The sequence below is a fragment of the Podarcis filfolensis genome (assembly GCF_964270895.1).
Source record: "Podarcis filfolensis genome assembly, chromosome: 16".
In the NCBI taxonomy this organism is placed as follows: domain Eukaryota; kingdom Metazoa; phylum Chordata; class Lepidosauria; order Squamata; family Lacertidae; genus Podarcis; species Podarcis filfolensis.
The window spans coordinates 32,235,445-32,254,832 of record NC_139620.1 but is presented as its reverse complement, the minus strand read 5'-3'; the positions used below and the strand labels follow the sequence as shown (position 1 = coordinate 32,254,832).

General features: G+C 45.1%; 1 long non-coding RNA gene across 1 annotated transcript; it reads right to left on the bottom strand.

Moving 5' to 3' along the window:
• Positions 1–14,428: 14,428 nt before the first annotated feature.
• Positions 14,429–18,682, bottom strand: LOC310751496. Its single transcript, XR_014542564.1, has 4 exons — positions 18,613–18,682; positions 17,467–17,544; positions 16,974–17,093; positions 14,429–14,577 (listed from the first exon to the last, which is right to left on the bottom strand). It is a non-coding gene; the product is annotated as an uncharacterized lncRNA (long non-coding RNA).
• Positions 18,683–19,388: the final 706 nt, after the last annotated feature.

The following is a 19,388-nucleotide window of genomic DNA, read 5'->3' as shown; positions in this document are numbered from 1 at the left end:
CTTGCCTTCCTTCGTTATCCCCTCTAGCTTCAATGTTCAGACAGTGAGTGCCAATGCTAATTTACGCAAAATGGCACCAAACAGACACACAAACATGGAGGAGTCAGGTGGCTTGGGAGACCCGAAGATCTGCAAAGTGCCGCCAAAAAAAGTCTTTAAGGAGGATTATAGAATCATAGAATCATAGAGTTGGAAGAGACCACAAGGGCCATCGAGTCCAACCCCCTGCCAAGCAGGAAACACCATCAGAGCACTCCTGACATATGGTTGTCAAGCCTCTGCTTAAAGACCTCCAAAGAAGGAGACTCTACCACACTCCTTGGCAGCATTAAGGAGGGGGTAATCCAAACCAGTCCAATTTGGGATGTGCTCAGTAGCCACAGCGTGCTTAATGACTGACGGATGGAGGTGAGGCATGAAAAACCAGGTGGGAGGGGATGGGAGTGGCTGGAAGGCTCCACACTGCAAAATTTTGTTCAGATCCCAACAGGCCATGGCCCTGATCCAGCAGGACACCTCTTGTGCTCTTAGATTGGAACCCAATATATCCCACCCCTCTGTCTCCTAAACACCGCACAGATCCTATAGGCTGTGGTTATTTTGACCATCTACTTGACAACACCGATGCATATCAGTATACTTAGCACAAAGATGCCATCTTCTCTAAGGCACAAGGTGTTTTCAGCAACCTATACTGACGTGGGGACGGTGGCAGGAGGAAAGCCGATTGTGTGAATCGGCAAGCGGCCAAGAAGATTTATGTCAAAAGGATCTAACCACAAGTGAATTGATAATCCTGCCTGCGGTTGGAATTGTCATCCTCTTTATCAAGGTGAGGGGGAAAGCTAATACTGTTCTACTCGTCCTCTCCCACTCGCCCCCCATTCATCTTTTAATTTCCAGCTTGGCAACTGTATCTGCTAGATTGAACATAGCCAAAGGAATTGTTTCTCCATCTGAGGCCAGCCTGAAAGTGAGCTATTAAAGGCTTTGCCTGTGTCCATAGCACGGAAGCTCATTGCCCCATTCTCCTTGTGGAAAACCATGCAAGCATGAGTGAGCGCTGCTGCTCTTTGCTATGCAAATGTTGGTGTTAATTGCACCAAAATGAGAAGCATATTACTTAAATCAGGGCACTCTCCTGAAGGGTATTGGTGTGTGTGTGTGTGTGTGTGTGTGTGTGTGTGATATTTTGCCAGATGTTGCTTTATGACTGTGGTTTAATACCTAGCCATCTGTTTGCTTCCTTATTCCATCTCAGCTTTTGAATTTTCACTGCATCTTATCCACCTACTCTTCTTCTTTTTTTAATAATAATAATAATAATAATAATAATAATAATAATAATAATAATAATGCTGCACAGTCTTTTATCTCTTTTAGGCATAAAGGATGCAGAGAAAAAGAAAAGAGAAAACAGGGAAATAAAACTTCCAAGAAGCAGAGAGTACTATTGTATTTTAATATTCTGTTGGAAGCCGCCCAGATTGGCTGGGGAAACCCAGACAGATGGGCGGGGTATAAATAATAAATTATTATTAGGTAAAACTAAAGGGACCCCTGACCATTAGGTCCAGTCATGGCCGACTCTGGGGCTGCAGCGCTCATCTCGCTTTATTGGCCGAGGGAGTCGGCGTACAGCTTCTGGGTCATGTGGCCAGCATGACTAAGCCGCTTCTGGCGAACCAGAGCAGCACACAGAAAAGCCGTTTACCTTCCCGTCAGAGCGGTACCTATTTATCTACTTGCACTTTGACGTGCTTTTGAACTGCTAGGTTGGCAGGAGCAGAGACCGAGCAACGGGAGCTCACCCCATTGCGGGGATTCGAACCGCCAACCTTCTGATCAGCAAGTCCTAGGCTCTGTGGTTTAACCTACAGCGCTACCAGCGTCTCTTTAAATTATTGTTGTTGTTGTTGTTGTTGTTGTTGTTATTTGCCATGAGACAAAAAATGAAAACAAGAAAGAAAGAAAGAAAGAAAGAAAGAAAGAAAGAAAGAAAGAAAGAAAGAAAGAAAGAAATTCATTTTCTCCCCCACCCCACCCCTCTTTCCCACCCAGAGATGTAGGAGAATTCTGAGAGAAAGAGAAATGAGAGCAGAAATTTCCATTGCCTGGTTATTTGTCCCATCCCCTGAACAGAAATCAACCACCCCTGCAGAACCCCACCCTGAGTTATGTTTTCTTGGTCACACTAACCTGTGACAGAATGTTGGAGTAGAGGAGCAGAATGTTTGGGAACTGGCATTTGGAGTAAAGGGACCATCAGTGACATAGTACTTGGAACCAATTTCTGCTCTTCACTTGATTCCATTTAGGAATTCCTTGTTCGCAGGATGCAGCAGGGAGGGCAAGGGAGAGCAGTTGGCCAAGGTCACCCAGGGCATCTACCTTCCAGGCAAGACCTGAAGTAGATCTCTTGGGCCCAACACCCTGTTTCCCTCTATCAATCCCCCTCTGCTTCCTTGCCAGCATTAGAGCTGTCGGAACAAGAGCATCTGCTTCAGCTTAGTGTTAATTCACTTAGTTTGCTTGTTTAACTAAGTTGAACTGCTCCTTTGATTAGTTCCATTTTAAGCAAAGTTTAATCAAACATCTGAAAGTAAACAAAATCAAATTGAACTAATTGAAGTAAATGGGAGTCAAATTATGGCCTCGTTAAGCAAGTTAAAGCAAAAGTACGCAAAGCTGGGTTTTTCGCAAATGCCGAGTCGCGGCGCAGATTTAAAATTTGGGAACTAAAGAAACCAAAGCTAGAAGCCAAAGCTCAAAGAGAGATGGGTGCATTCATCCCAACCTCTGGCTGGCATATAGCACATAGCTGGAAATATCAGCCAAACTGAGCATGGAAGCTTTGGGAAAGAATGGGTTGCTTCTAACTCATTTTTGCTCTGAGTAGACCCACTGAAATCAATGGACCTAAGTAATGTCTGTTGTTTCAATGAATCTAACACTGGGAACAATCCTTTGCATGGAGGGTGATCATATGTACTATTTTACAGAGGACCATCCTCTGTTTGAAAGGATGCCAGAAGACTACCCTTTATTTGAAAGCATCATATTTGTCTAGTCCAAAACCAGCTTAAAATAAAGAAACCTACTCCTGCAATTGCCCATCAACAGTTAACACCAGAATGAGCAGGCATGGAGGTGACTTGACCACAGTCTTCACCAATACAGTGATAGGTATAGTATTACAGCAATTATTTCTAAATGGGTCTAAATCAGGCATCCCCAAACTTGGCCCTCCAGATGTTTTAGGACTACAGCTCCCATCATCCCTAGCTAACAGGACCAGTGGTCAGGGATGATGGGAATTGTAGTCCCAAAACATCTGGAGGGCCGAGTTTGGGGATGCCTGGTCTAAATGGTCTATGGCCCTCCAGGTGCTGCTGGACTCCAACTCCCATCAACCCCAGCAATCATCATCAAGGTTGATGCGAGTTGGAGTCTACCAACATCTGGAGGGTCACAGGTTCCTCATCCTTGCAAATCCTCTTTGGTCTTCTTTGTCTTGGTGATTCATAGGCAGCCACATTGCAACAGGCCCTATAAGATACAGTCCCTGGGAAATCAATGCCCTTAATTTGGGGACACCCACTGCCTTGCGAGACATCTTCAGGAGAAGAAAAGGCTAAGGAGTAAACCCTATACAAATCTGGAGTGGAGTCCCAAATACAGTTGAGTGATGCCTTGTATGCCTCCTTCCAGCAACTCCTGCAGCCAAGCTGGTGCCAAACGTATTGCTTTGGACCACATCAGCAAGGTTCTCCAGCAGTTTGACTTCACCCCTGGAGGTGAACTCCATTGTCTCTCAAGATGGACGGATACCAACAACAATTTGGGGGAAGTGGGAGAGATTTGTTAAAATGTTGCAAGTTTTTGTTGTGCCTCTAGTGCACATTGATCTGTTTCCATGCACATGGAAATTAAGGATGGTGCGTTGAATTTGTGGCCCTCCAAAAGGAAGGCAACACACCGCCCCCAGTCTCTGATTTTGCACTGTTCACCTGCGGAGAGATGCTCTGAACTACTGACAGCCTATCATACGGCAACTATTATTTAGTAAATCACTTTAACCAAAAGACCCAGCACCCTTTTCGATTTTGAATAACTGAATGATAAGGTTTTTGTAGAGTGGGTGAATGCAGCAGACACCAGGCTCTAAGGGTTCTGCAACAATTGCTCTATTCAGTTATACAGCATTTGTGAATACGGAGAGTGCGTCGTTCAAAGATTGCAAGCTCTGACACCAATCTGCGTGCGTTTGAACTCCTGAATGGAGGGAACGGAGTTCATTGCCTCTGCCTGTCGTTGGCCTCCTGCTTTAAACCCACCAGTTCCAATGGAAACCAGTCACCGCCCATTCCTACCTGTAGGCAGAGTGGAGGCTGAGCTAAGCATTCTCCTGTGATAAGTTTTGGCTTGCAAATCAAAGGCAATGATTAGGGTTGGGTGAATCTGTCGATTTCAATTTATATCCATTTCTTACTTTTCCAGCCTTACCTTAAGTCTGCCCAATTCTGCATCAGTTTGTGGGGTGAGAGTTTTTGTTTCGTTTTTTAAGGTGAAAATTCATTTGCATTACTCTATGCATTTCTCCATGGGACGCGGGTGGCGCTGTGGGTTAAACCACAGAGCCAAGGACTTGTCAATCAGAAGGTCGGTGGTTCGAATCCCCACGATGGGGTGAGCTCCCGTTGCTCGGTCCCTGCTCCTGCCAACCTAGCAGTTCGAAAGCATGTCAAAGTGCAAGTAGATAAATTGGTACTGCTCCGGCAGGAAGATAAACGGCATTTCTGTGCGCTGCTCTGGTTTGCCAGAAGCGGCTTAGTCATGCTGGCCACATGACCCGGAAGCTGTACGCCGGCTCCCTCGGCCAATAAAGCGAGATGAGCGCCGCAACCCCAGAGTCGGCCATGACTGGACCTAATGGTCAGGGGTCCCTTTACCTTCAGCTTTTATGCATTTCTCCTAATATATTGAAAGCAATCTCCCCTGATATCATGCATTTGGGTAAATTTTCACCCCTGCGTATATATACTTTCTTTTGGGGTACACTTTCCTCTGGTGTGCATAAATTGCAAAATTCGGAGAAGTGTGGATTTCAAGGGCTTGTTTTGGTTCAAGCATTGGTTTGGGAAGTGCAAGTCAGGTATTAGGCATTAAAATGTCAACAGAAAAAAAAATGATCTCCCCTCCCTTGTGAGTAGTGGATTGGACACCTTCCCCTGTACCCGAAGGCACTAGGCTAGCTTAGGAGGCACAGAGTGGGTTAGTTTAAGGGGGATCAGGGGAAATGGTGGTGGAACACAGAACGTTGCCTTATGTGCAGAGTCAAACCAATGGTCCCTCTTAACTCAGTACTGTCTACACTGGCTGGCAGTGGCTTTCCATGATTTCTGGCAGGGGTCCTTCTCAAATCTACTTGGAAGGGGGTTGAATTAGGGACCTTCTGCATGCAAAGCAGATGCTCTACTGAGCCATGGCCCTTCCCAAAGGAGAAGCTGGCTTCTACAGAGTCAACCTGTTGGTCCATCTAGCTCAGTATTGTCTCCACTGCCTGGCAGCAGCACTCTTGGATTTCAGGCACGGGACTCCCCCATCCCTACCTGGAGATTTCAGAGCTAGAACCTCGGACCTTCTACAGGCACATCTACCTTGTACCACTTAGTGGCTCGTATTGCCATCTCTTGATGCAGCTGCCTGCATCATGGGTGAGCTGCTCCTGAGCAAACCCCGCTGCATAGGCAGCGGATGAGCATTTCCAGGTTGCAAAGTGTGTAGGATTCCTAGTTAGGAGAAATAAATTAACCTTCCATCGATTAGGAACCGAAGGCCTGTCAAGAAATCTGCCCCAGCCACCCCACGGAACGGACACTCAAATTCAATAGCAACAGCTCTCTGCAACCTTTTAAGTGCTGACAACAGCTTTTAACCCTGGCTCACCTATTCATTCCGTGTGTTAATTAAGGGCTCCGCAGCCGGGGAGGAGAGAGAAGTCAATTAATTAATTGCATCCACACTCACTGAAAGGCACACGGCAGAAAGCGAAAGGAACTGGCACCATAAGAGGTGTGGTGGTGGAGTCTCGCCTAGATGACTTTCAGAGATATCACAATCAGTGGCTGTCTTTCACAGCATCCAGATCTTCTGAGGCAACTGGTCTCCTTTCACCAAATGCTGGGGGTGGGGGAGGAAAGAGGGTGGCTCTCTCTCAATTTGCTTCAGAGGTGCCCAAAACCATACTGCTGGGCACTATGGGAAGCAGAGCTACGGACCAGAATCTTAGAGCAGGAAGTGAGCTTGAACGGCTGCCCAATGTCTGCATGAATACCTTGCACTAGGTGGACCAGTGAGCTAGGTGGACCTTGAGCTAAGTGGACTAATGGTCCAATCTGGTATAAGACATTTTCCTAAATCCCTCTCTGCTGCTCATGGTAGAGTAGCCTATAGTGCAATACACAAGCCCAAAGTCCTATAACACTTGTCAATAATAATAATAATAATAATAATAATAATAATAATAATAATTTATTATTTATACCCCACCCATCTGGCTGGGTTTCCCCAGCCATTCTGGGCGGCTTCCAACAAAACAGTAAAATACAATAACCTATTAAACATTAAAAGCTTCCCTAAACAGGGCTGCCTTTAGATGTCTTCTAAAAGTTTGATAGTTATTTTTCTCTTTGACATCTGGTGGGATGGCATTCCACAGGGCGGGTGCCACTACCGAGAAGGCCCTCTGCCTGGTTCCCTGTCAAGGAAGCAGTCTGTGAAGGCATTGCAGAGAATGGAGCCATCCTTTTGCTGTTTTATGTTATTTTTTTTGCCCTCCCCCCCCTTTCCCCCTCCTCCTTTGGTGGTTTCACTTTATTTATTTATTTTCTCCAGGAAGCTTAAGTAACCTGCTGAAGTGCATTAAAACGCTCTTGCCAAGCCCTCGTTTATTGTAAATATAACAGCAAATCCATTGTAAACAGCAGCAAGAGGCTTGTGGGAACACATTCATCAAAATAAACGGCTCTTGGAAAGGAGGGGGAGAGAGAGAGAGAGAGAAAGTCCTCTGCTCTGCTTGTTTAACTAGCATTGCAGCTCCTCACCACGTAGCCGATTTCCAAATACACAATTTATTGCCATTCCCAGATTTGCTTAGGAGCTAGGATGACACTCCTCTGGGGCTACTTTGAACATCCAGTTAATCAAAGCACAATGCCAACCCCGATCATATTTACAATCTGGCAGGCAATTAGTCGATAATAAATAAATAAAAGCGGGGATCAGCGGGGTGGAGACAAATGGCATTGTTGTGCCTGTATCAATGGGCTTATAGATTCCAAAAAGATGTGTCAGTAAGCGCTGCAGAGAATAAATATTTATCAATGGGAAGTGTCATTCATATAATATGATAAAGTATCTTTAGCCATGGCAGAAAGAAAAATTTTAAAAAACAAACCAACAACCCAACAGCACACTAGATTAACCACCTAATCATTCCCAGAGATGGGTGGAGTTTGGAGGCAATTTCATAAGCCCTGCCAAGCTACTGCAAGAACTTAAGGTGAAATAGGTCTCTGCATTGGTACAGGAAATCGATAATAAAATGTTTCAGCAGCCCAAAATAAAGGCATGTGGTATAATCTGGATCCACTCAAAACCGACAGGATATTTTGTCATAAGCTTCAGTGGTTGCAAAGTCACACCCCAGGATCTCCATGGACCCATGGCCATTGTGAGAACAGGATGTGGGACAAGATGGGCTAGGAGTCCTAAGATTGGTAGTGGGATGGTGGTGAATGGTAAGAGGGAGAAGATGGGGAGGGGGAGATGTTGGAAGCTGAAGAGGTAACAGGGCTTAGTGAGCAGGGAGAGTCTGTGGCAGAAGCAGAAGCAGAAGCTAAATCAGGAAAGGATGGAGGCCAATAGGCAGAGATGAGTCTAGCTGGTGAAGAGACACTGGTATCTCTCTCTTCTGCTACAACAAGCTCCCCTCCCCCTGATCTCCCTAAACCAAGTGAAGCATGAAAAGGACAGAGGAGACATTAGTTTCACACAGGAGCGGTCTCAAATTGCTTGGGGAAAACCTAGGAGAAAAAGGAACTTGGGCACCTATGGGGAGGTAGGGACTTTCACTCTTAGCAACTACTTCTTGGGGGTGAGACCTACCTGCTGGAGATGTGTTTCTGGGCTCATTTGGCCTGACACTCCTGTGCAGATCCTGTTTTTGCTAATAAAGGGTCAACGCCAACTTGCACAGTGTGATTTACTCCTGTCTCACTCCTGTCGGGACCTCTTGATGAGATAGCATCTGCTGGATGCTATGTGCAGTGATCCATCGGTTATATAAGGAATGGGTGATCTTTTAGATAAGGTAAAGGTAAAGGGACCCCTGACCATTAGGTCCAGTCGTGGCCGACTCTGGGGTTGCGGCGCTCATCTCGCTTTATTGGCCGAGGGATCCGGCGTATAGCTCATGTGGTCATGTGGCCAGCAGAACTAAGCCGCTTCTGGTGAACCAGAGCAGCACACGGAAACGCCGTTTACCTTCCCACTGGAGCAGTACCTATTTATCTACTTGCACTTTGATGTGCTTTCGAACTGCTAGGTTGGCAGGAGCAGGGACTGAGCAACAGGAGCTCACCCCGTCGCGGGGATTCGAACCGCCAACCTTCTGATCAGCAAGTCCTAGGCTCTGTGGTTTAACCCACAGCACCACCCGCATCCTGGTCCTAATCTGTATAGGACTTTGCACATCTGTGCTAGCAACTTAAAGCTTAACCCAGAAGCTACCTGGGAGCCAGTGCAGTTCTTTCAGAAGCTGCAAAACATGGTGGCAATAATGTGAGCAGGGTTTTTATTATTATTTACATTTGCATTCCACCTATCCTGCAAGCTCAAGGTAGCATACATGGCTCTCCTCCTCCCTATGTCATCCTCACAACAACCCTATGAGGTAGTTTAGGCTGAGAGTGAGTGACTAACACAGAGTCACGCAGTGGGGTCCATGGCTGAGGAGGGATCTGAACCCTGGTCTCTCGGGTCCTAGTCTAACAGCCCAGGCACTGCACCACGCAAACACTCTGCGGTTGAATATTTTGCACTAGCTGAAGCATTCAGGCCAACCTCAAGTCTTTAAATGCAAAGCAGATGCTCTACCACCGAACATGTTATAAGAACTCCAAAGCCCACGGTTACACCACGGGGTGGGGGGAGACCCTGGCACTAGCTGAAGGAGGCAGGCAGATGTTCTCATGTTTACAGCGGCAGGCAGACACAACTCCTCATTGGGCGGGAGCTTTCCTTCCCTTGGGGCCTGTGAGTGGGAAGACAGACAAGGAGTCTCCAAAAAGGGATCCTTCCTATGCTTGCACATCGCTACCCTGCTAGTGAGACCTGATGAAAATTTAAATGCTCCCTTGGTGTAGAAACCCGCCACTGTCCTCCCACTTGTTGTTACATGGGCGTTTGGCAACATCCGATGCATCAGCATACAAATGTGTCGAAGTACCTGTGAGCAGACACTCCCAGCTGCCTTTCAAATTAAACCTCTGCAGGAAAGGCTGTGCCAATTCTTTGCAGTAGCTACGCAGCCAAGGCATTTGAGAGGAGAGAGAGAGAGAGAGCGCACATCTGAGCAGCAAACAGGAAGTCCTCAAATTTCGTTTTCCAGCACTTATTCCCATCACTGGGGACATCAGGGCAGGACTTTTGGGCACAAGTCCAATGGATTGTGCAACATTGTGCCTTGCATGCAGATGGTCCCTGGTTCATCCCAGGTAGCGCCAGGTGAGATTCCCTGTCTGAAACCTTGGAGAGCTGCTGCCAGTCAGTGTAGACAATACTGAGCCAGATGGACCATTGATCTCGCTATTTGTTTTAATCTCATTTTGAGGGGTGCCTCATTTTATTTTATTTTATTTGCACCACATTGCTGCATGCCTGGCGATAGCATCTATAAATATATAGATGGTGAACTAATAATACACATTGCCATCCTTTTTTTTTTTAAAGCACTCTTTCCTGGCAAATCATTAAAACATTTGAAAGCATTCCTGTTTACCCAGACATTTGGTAGAATGTTTTTGACTGCAACGGTTTTAGTTGTTATTGCTTTTAAAATATTTTAATCAGCTTCAGAATGCTCTTGCTTTGTTTCTAAATTGAGTGCCTGTTTGCCACCCTGGGCTCCTTGGGTAGGAAGTGTGAGATTTAAATAAAATAAACAAATAAATAAGAAGCCCAGGGTCTAAATTACCTAAATGGCAACACCGATTTCCCCCTTCCACAGACCTGGAGCTGTATCTTGATAACTGGCTGTGCATTGCAAGTGCAGACACCTGCAGGCTTCATCCTGGCTCATCTGGAAAGTTAACCAGGGCCAAAATTGGCTAGTATCTAGACCACAGAACACTCAAAAAGAGCAAGTGTTGCTGGTGAAAATTGCAAGTGATCACAGCGAACCAAGCAATGCAAGAATTACAACAGCAACTAGGGATGGAGAGAGAAATCTGGTTCATTTAAAGGTGAACAAAAGCAATCCTTCAATATTTGCACTTCTCCAGCTAGATGCAGTTCTCCTGCCAAGGAACCTATACAAAAATGTATATGCTAGTGTGTGTTGAAATGCAGATATATAAAACTGAAAATAACATACAAAAAGGGAAAATCACTTTGCAGAAATGTGTGTATTAAGCATAAATGCATACAAAAATGTGTAAATTCAGAGAAATTCATGCTAAGCAAACAGGAATGTCCTGCACTATCTTTTAACTCGTAAGTTCAAACAGCAGTGGCACAAGACTGGCACCAGTGCAGGTGAATCAGAAAAAGAAATGCACCAGTTTGAACATGCCCTTCAAAGTACATACGGAGGAGATTTTTAAAAAGCAGAAGAGATAACCTCTGCTGAGGGTGGCAGACAGAAGGCACATCAGCAAACAACTCCAGAGCACTCTGAAGCAGCCAGCCAGACACCTGCCTATCTAGTGTAAATATCAATGGCATATTGTGGTGCATAACCCAGCTGTAAAAAGTCCCCATGTGGTCTGGGAAATCCTGACAAGGTGCAGGTAGAAGTCTCCTTTTGTGAAGTGGCTTTAAAAAACCACAACAAAATCAGAGTGTGCCAAGTATTCCCTGGCTTTAGATGCTAGAAATCTAGGCAGGAAAAACAGATGTCTAACTCCCCCACAAAAAAGTAAGATTTTGCAAATATTCACTCCTTTGAAAATCCCACTAAGCATCATTTTTATTCTGGTTGTTGCAGCCGCAGTGAGCGCTACTCCCCCGCCGCCCGCCCCGCCCCCCAAGCTGTTGCTGCTGCTTCCTTCTTGGATTAGTAACATAAGCCGATCCCACCCAATCAAGGAACACAGAGTGAATGGGGTAACCGTATGATGCTACATATCAGGGATGGAGGAGAGATTTTGTTTAGTTCACCTTTTAAAGAAAATGCGCCCGATGCTCACTTCTTGGAACAGTACACAGCTATCCTTTCAATAGTCACACTTCTCCAAATTTTGTGATACAGTTCCCCAACCCAAAAAGCCACAATTCCTGCTCACCCCCTCCCAACAGGTGGGCGGAGTTTGCGACCCCGTGTGGGGCTTACCTGTCCGGGTGCCACTCACCTGTAACCGGGTGTCTTTGTTTTTTTTTTATATAAAATTTTTATTGGTTTTTTAACACTTAATAATAGACAATACAAAACAATACAAAAACAGACAAACATATAAACACGTATAATTTCTTCACATTTTTTTTCCTAAACCTTCTTTCATCGACTTCCTCATACCTCCCCTTTCTGCATCCCTGTTTTGAAGTTTTCCAGCAAGCCCCAATGTCAACTTATAACACTTTTTTTCCCTTTGAATCCTTTTTCTCATATCCATTTATTTTTCCCCGCAATTCTGTTTTACCTGACCCAAAACATTTTAGCACTCATTAATTTTGCAACAGTTCTTGAGATAAACTTTAAATTTCTTCCAATCTTCTTCCACCGTCTCTCTCCCTTGGTCACGGATTCTGCCAGTCATCTCCGCCAATCCCATGTAGTCAATCACCTTGGTCTGCCATTCTTCCAGTGTGGGTAGTTCTTGTGTCTTCCAGTACTTTGCTAGAAGTACTCTTGCTGCTGTTGTAGCATACATAAAGAACATCCTATCTTTCCTTGATACCAATTGGCCCACCATGCCCAGGAGAAAGGCTTCTGGTTTCTTCACAAATGTGTATTTAAGCACCTTCTTCATTTCATTATAAATCATTTCCCAGAAGACCTTAATCCTTGGGCACGTCCACCAAAGGTGGTAAAAGGTACCTTCAGTTTCCTTACATTTCCAACATTTATTATTGGGCGTGTGGTAAATTTTTGCAAGCTTGACTGGGGTCATGTACCACCTATAGATCATTTTCATAATGTTTTCTCTTAAGGCATTACATGCCGTAAACTTTATACCGGTGGTCCATAACTGTTCCCAGTCAGCAAACATAATGTCATGACCGATATCTTGTGCCCATTTAATCATAGCTGATTTAACCGTCTCATCCTGTGTATTCCATTTCAACAGCAAGTTATACATTCTTGACAAATTTTTAGTACTGGGTTCCAAAAGCTCTGTTTCTAATTTTGACCTCTCCACCTGGAAGCCAATTTTCCTGTCCTGTTTAAAAACTTCATTTATCTGATAGTAATGTAGCCAATCTCTTACTTTTGACTTCAATTTCTCATAACTCTGCAATTTCACTTTTCCCTCCTCATGTTCTATAATTTCCCAATATTTTGGCCATTTTGATTCCATATTAAGTTTTTTTACTTCCTTAGCTTCCATTGGTGACAACCACCTAGGGGTTTTGTTTTCTAACAAATCTTTATACCGGGTCCACACATTATATAATGCTTTCCTAACAATGTGGTTTTTAAAACCTTGATGAGCTTTAACCTTGTCATACCATATATACGCATGCCAGCCAAATCTATTGTAACCGGGTGTCTTTGGCCTGCCCCTGCATGGCAGACCAATGGGCTGCCAGCGGGGTTGTGGCCTGGGACAGGTACAGGGGCTGATCCTTCGACCAATGCTCATTCTTCTTCCTTCTTTTCCAGGATCACCTACCAGACATCCCCTAAATAATGAATTTGGCTTTCTTGTCACCTTTTCCTTCTTTGCAGCCTAACCTTTGCGTTTCAGGTTAGCGGGCGCTGCTATGGTCCTAAGATGGTTGCTGTATTCAGAACCAGGAAGGAATTTCCCTGCATTGGCAAGTTTTGCCTTCCCCGTAGCAATTCATCACAACTTTGGCGGGTTTTGGGGCCTTGTTATGTATCCTTTGGTCGACCTTCGAGTTTGGAGGGGAGCATCTCATGCACCCCCATGCGGTGGCGTTCGCAGGGCCCATTAAAGGGTGATTGCAAGAGTCACTGGCCCTAGAGCAGCGGCAAGTAGGTCAAACGCCCAACTTAGGTGCAGTGCGTGGGCACACTGTGTAAGCTCATGCTTTACAGTTCCCTCACAGGCACATGTCTGGCCCTGCACATCCTCAGCCCCAGTGGGTTGAGAGGGATACCTTCCAAGGCCAAGTTTCCTACATCTGAAATTCAATAACGTTGTGGCCTAATTTGGACCCATACCTTGGTGTCCTTTCTTGTCTCTTTCTTGTGGGGTGTCTCTTTCTTGTGGGGAGGGAGGCTCCAAGGACAGAGTTTAGCGCGTGGGCTTGCAAATTGTGTATTAGAGGAAAGTGTGCATAAAAATGTCTATATTAGCGAAGACACCTTCATCTGCTTTAGCTGCAACAAAACATGTCTCTCCTGTATCAGTCTCTACAGCCACAGCAGGCGCTGCAACCTTCCAACAGTTCCAAGGCACACTCCTCCTTTGTCTCCCAAGACAGGTGGATGTGTCACCCAGGAGAATGCAGCTGCAGAGATAAGGAGAGGAGAGCCATTCCGTTGTCTGGAGACGTCATTTCCTGGTTCACATGGAGAAGCCGTTTTCAATAAAGCCCAACGACAGAAGTGCACAGCTGTGTTGAGGAAGCACCAAGTACTGAAATTTTGCACCTCCTAACAATTTTGTGCCCGGGGCAACTGCTCCTATGCCCCCCCCCATGCTACGCCACTGCATGGTGCACACTGTCCTGCCACCAGGCTCCTTGCTGCTGCTACTTGCCTGGGCCCCCCCTCCACAAGCACACACATCAGCTGCCTCTCTGCCTGGTGGTGGAGCTTGCCCCAGGCAGCACTGAGAAAACACAATGTAGCTTAAATTCAGAGGACTCTAAGTAGCCCGGCTCAAGCCTGAGTGCAACTAGACAGAAACACACACACAGAGAGAGAGAGAGAGAGAGAGAGGGAGAGAGAGAGAATCATACACAGTTGAAAAGCAAATGCTCTTATTGAGAAAGGTTATTAGGGTGTTCAGGAAACAGCTGCAGGCCCAGATGTAGAAATGATTGCTCAGTTAAAGATTTCTCAGCAGAAGATGGCTGTTGAATAAACCAGTGCGGAGCTTCAGAAGGGCATTTGAAGGAGCTGGATTCCTTAAGGCAGAACACTGCACAGCCAACGTTTCATTTCTAGTAGCGGAACAAAATTGCAAACAGCTGGTGGAAGATTTTTTAACATTTCTTTCAGATGGGATGATATTGCTTTTTATTTTTATTTTTTAACAAACAAACAAAAAACCAGGCAGTCATACAAAAGGCATTCTTTTTTCTCCCCCACCCCTATAAATAGCTAGCACTGATAAACTCACATCCATTATGTGAAAACAACAGTGATCTAGATGTGGTAGTTCTTATTCATTTCTTAAAATTGTACTCTCTCCATGTTCCACAGTATGCTCTAGGGCAGCGGTTCTCAACCTGTGGGTCCCCAGATGTTGTTGGACTACAACTCCCATCATCCCTGAGCCCAGGCCTTGCTTGCTAGGAGTGATGGGAGTTGTAGTTCAACATCTGGGGACCCACAGGTTGAGAAAGGCTGCTCTAGGGCTTAGGAACCTGTTGCCCACCAAATGTTGTTGGATTCCAACTCCCAACAGCCCCAGCCAGCATGGTCAATGGTCAGGGGATGCCAGGAGTTGCAGTCCAACAATATACCGTATTTCACCGCGTAATGGTCACGTTTTTAATGCTGATTTTTCTTTTCAGAAAGCTGAGGCACAACCATTATGCGAGGAAACAATTTTTATTAACGAACATAGTTATGTTTATGTTGCTCATGGCAGCCTTGCCTACCCATCTGCTCACCTTGCACCTTTGGCTGGTACAGAGAATGCGTACTGCGAATGCCCTGAGACTATTATGCGGTGAATGTTTTGGGAATGATGTTAGGGACCCAAAAAAGAGGGAAGCGACTATTATGCTAGTATTGAGGGCCGCAAGTTCTGCGCCCCTGATCTAAATCCATGCAGCTCTCTTGGATTTCAAACAGGGGTTTCTCCCAGCCCCACGTAGAGATGCCAGGGATAGTTCAAGGCATGCCTGCCCTCCCTAGCAGCTTGCAGAGGCTTCTCCGTTGATTTTACAGTGGGGGTGGGACATAGCTCACTGGTAGGCCACCTGCTTTGCATGCAGAAAGTCCCAGGTTCAATCCCTGGCATCTCTGAAATCCTGGAGTGATGCCTACAGTTGATGTAAACAGTCCTGTATTAGATGGACCAGTAGTCTGTCTCTGTATAAAGCAGGTTCCTATGTTACTTTGGCAAACAGGGATAGGGTCAATGTCTACTCCAGGCTGAGGAGGATCCCAAGTGAAGATACTCTCCATGTCCCTCCTTTCTTCAGTGAGTCATTGCAACAGGTCCAGGGGGTTCTTGTAAGAGGACCTTTGTTTAGGGGTGGTGTGGCTCCTCAGCAGATGCCTGACATTTCTGCTCTTGACCCTGGTCCTGGATGTGGTGGTCTAAGGATCTGGATCCCAATAAATGCTTTCCATTTATTCCATTTCCATGGGAGATTATACTTTCAGGAAAGGCCTTCCTAGACATTTCCACATAATTTAAAACAACAACAACAAAATGATCACAACTGCATCCTCCATTCATGGGTATTCCCTTCCACAGAAGGGAAGCTTCATCGTCTAATTAATTATTCATTGCAAATTAGGCACTCGGCTGTAGCAGTTTAAAAATTTTTGCAACAGACATTTGTTTTACCGACTCGTAGCCTGGATGCAAAATCATTCTACACAGTGGTTGTGTTTGGATGCATAAACACTTGGTAAAGATGCGTGAAAGTGGAACTCTGTCGGCATCTTGCAGACCAGCAAGGGGGGGGGGGATCAATGACTTGGGCTTTAAAAGCACCATTTGCAACCCGCTCCAATTATAACAACCTACATTCTTCATATCACAAAGATGTAAACCAATGAAGTGTTTATACTATTGTTATAATATGTTCTTCTATAACAACTCCCTTTGGAATCCTCATCCCACCCATCCTCTGCTTCATTTCTGCAGAATATCTATTTGTTTTCAGATGGGGGTCATAAAGACCCCCTGCAAGTTGCTCCACCCACTTTTGCTTCTGGACTTGCCCATCGCTGGTTTGTGGTCCTTGGAAGGTTGCTCAGAATGGAATGTGGCCCTCAGGGTGGAAAAGTTTCCCCATCCCTGCCTCATAAGTGCAAGTTGCTCATTTGGAGCTCTCCGTGGTGCTGTAGCATCTTACCTGCCTTTGCTCTGTGGGTTCCTCCATGGAACCTCAATAAGATTTTTTAAAAAAACACAACACCTTGTATTAAAATCATTCTTTAAAAAACAGCCTGGTGCACAATGAACTGGGTTACTTTTTAAATCTATCAAATGGTGGTTTAATTGACAAGTGCAACCCAGGAGTAGACAATGCGGTGCTCCGCAGATGTTGCCAGACCTGGACTCCCATCTGCCCCAATGTTCAGCTAAAGAATCCCCAACAGATGACCGACCAACCAACCTTTGTTTAAAAATTACCAAAGAAGGAGAGTACACCAACCGTCCAAGGTAGTCTGTTCCACTATCAAGCAGCTCTTTCCCCCAGAAAGTTTCTCCTAACATTTCGTCGGAATCTCCTTTCTTGTGGTTTGAATCCATTGGTTCGAGTCCTACCCTCTGGAGCAGCAGAAAACAAGTTTGCTCCATCTTCCATGAAACAGCCCTTAAGAACTCTTGTTAGAAAGGAGAGGATTTACTGCAATGTATTGTTGTGCTTCTTGCCTGTATTTCCTAGAATGCTTGAAAGGAAGGGAGCCTTCGCTTCACCAGCAGCAATTGCATGCTGGAAGCCAAGCGAGACTGCCTTTTTAGAGGGACACTTCAGGCAGAAATGGAAACATATCATATGCTCTGATTGGACATGGTTTGCAGCTGTAATGCAGAAGTAGAGAGAAGCAAATATACCATTTCCTATCTCTCCCACCATTCGCTCCCACCTCAAGCCCCCGCCCTGGGCAAACACACAGGGTTTTCTTGATCTTATCTTTACCTTTCACAAAGCCTTTAAAAGCCATCTGTAGGGATTTGTAAAGGCTGTTTCTTGTTTCAAATAAACTGCAAAAGTGATCTGTATGGAACAGATGGAAACAAATAAAAAAAAAAGCTTATCAGGATGCCAGGGAGGGTGTATGTGTGGAGGTAACACTTTCTACATTTGGAAAATATCAGATATGAGTTAGCAGAAATGTTGCCTATGAGATGCACTAAGTTGGCGCTTGGCCAGCAATTTCCTCTCCCTCATAATAAGCCAGAGTGCTCCACAGCCACTTGAGATGGATAAACCCATCAATTTTGGTTTCTCTCTTTCTCATTTCTGCACTCTTCATTTTTCTGCATCACTCGCCATTTCTTTTTAACATCCTCATTAAAACACATCTGCATTCCAGTGCGAACTTTCTCCCAATATATACATTTTTGCAAAGCACTTGCCCATAATACAGTGGTACCTCGGGTTACAGACGCTTCAGGTTACAGACTCTGCTAACCCAGAAGTAGTACCTTGGGTTAAGAACATTGCTTCAGGATGAGAACAGAAATCACACAGTGGTGGAGCGACAGCAGCGGGAGGCCCCATTAGCTAAAGTGGTACCTCAGGTTAAGAACAGTTTCAGGTTAAGAACGGACCTCTGGAACGAATTAAGTTCTTAACCAGAGGTACCACTGTATACTGCACGTTGCATATTATTTTTCACTAATATCTGTATTTTTATGGTGGCTTCACCGTACTGTAAGCATTTTTGCACACACTGTTTGCTTGGAGGACTGCATCTTATTATTGGGAGAAGTGCACATTTCCAAATATAACTTTTTTAAAAAAATTGCAAATAGTTTGAGGGAGTGCAAATTAGGTAGGTCGTGATTACAGGAAGGGTGTGCCCACTGACCTAATGTATCCAAAGTGTGCAGTGTAAGGTTTGTGAATCTGGATACAGAGCAGACTTTACCTGTTATCAGACTCAGAGAGATGCTTGCAGAGTGAGTGAAATAACAAAGCTAATAATAATAATAATAATAATAATAATAATAATAATAATAATTTATTATTTGTACCCTGCCCATCTGGCTGGGTTTCCCCAGCCACTCTTATTGTATGAAGCACATAACTTGGACGGAAAAGTTTCCATTTCTAACCTACCTACCTAATCTAGAGATAAACAAGGTAGCCGTTGCTTGCTCCTTTGTTCTCAGAGGTTAGCTCCAGCTTGACCTGTCATCTTGAGATTCAAGAGAGAAAGAAGAGGTTGTAAACAGGATGCAACCTAACAGGTATCAGTCTAAACAACAAAGAGATAGAGAGGTCAGCTCAAGAGCTTAAAGGTACATGTATATCCATAAGGAAAATAACTTTCTTGGCTTTTAAATTAGGGAAAAATTGGATCACTTAAGGAGTTTCCCAAAACCAGAGCTGATGGGAATTGCAGCCTCCAACATCAGGCAGGCAACAGATTCCCCATGCACATTGGAAGATGCCTTACACTGAGTCAGACAATTTGGGCTCCAACTAGCTCAGTATAGCCTGCACTGACTGGCAGCAGCTCTCTGGGGGTTTCAGGCCGGGGAGATGTCCAGGATTGATCCTGGGATGTTCACGCAAAGCAGATGCTCAGCTGCTGAGCTGCAGCCCTTCCCACAAGGCAAAGGTGGTGGTGACCCATTAGCACAAGTTTACTCCCTAAAAATTAAGCTGAGCCATTTACCAGACTACTTTGGATTGCCTTCGAGAAGTTATTAGGGAGCTAATTAAAACAAAGAGACGTCTTTGGTATTCAGAACTCATAGTGCATTTATTCAGCAGCACTCAAGGCAAAAGGTGGAGAAAAGGCCATGGATGACAAAGCACCATTCTTCCTGGGATGGAGGATTCTCCTCTGATCTAAATATACTGGTAAAGATGAAAAGGGGTTGCTGTCT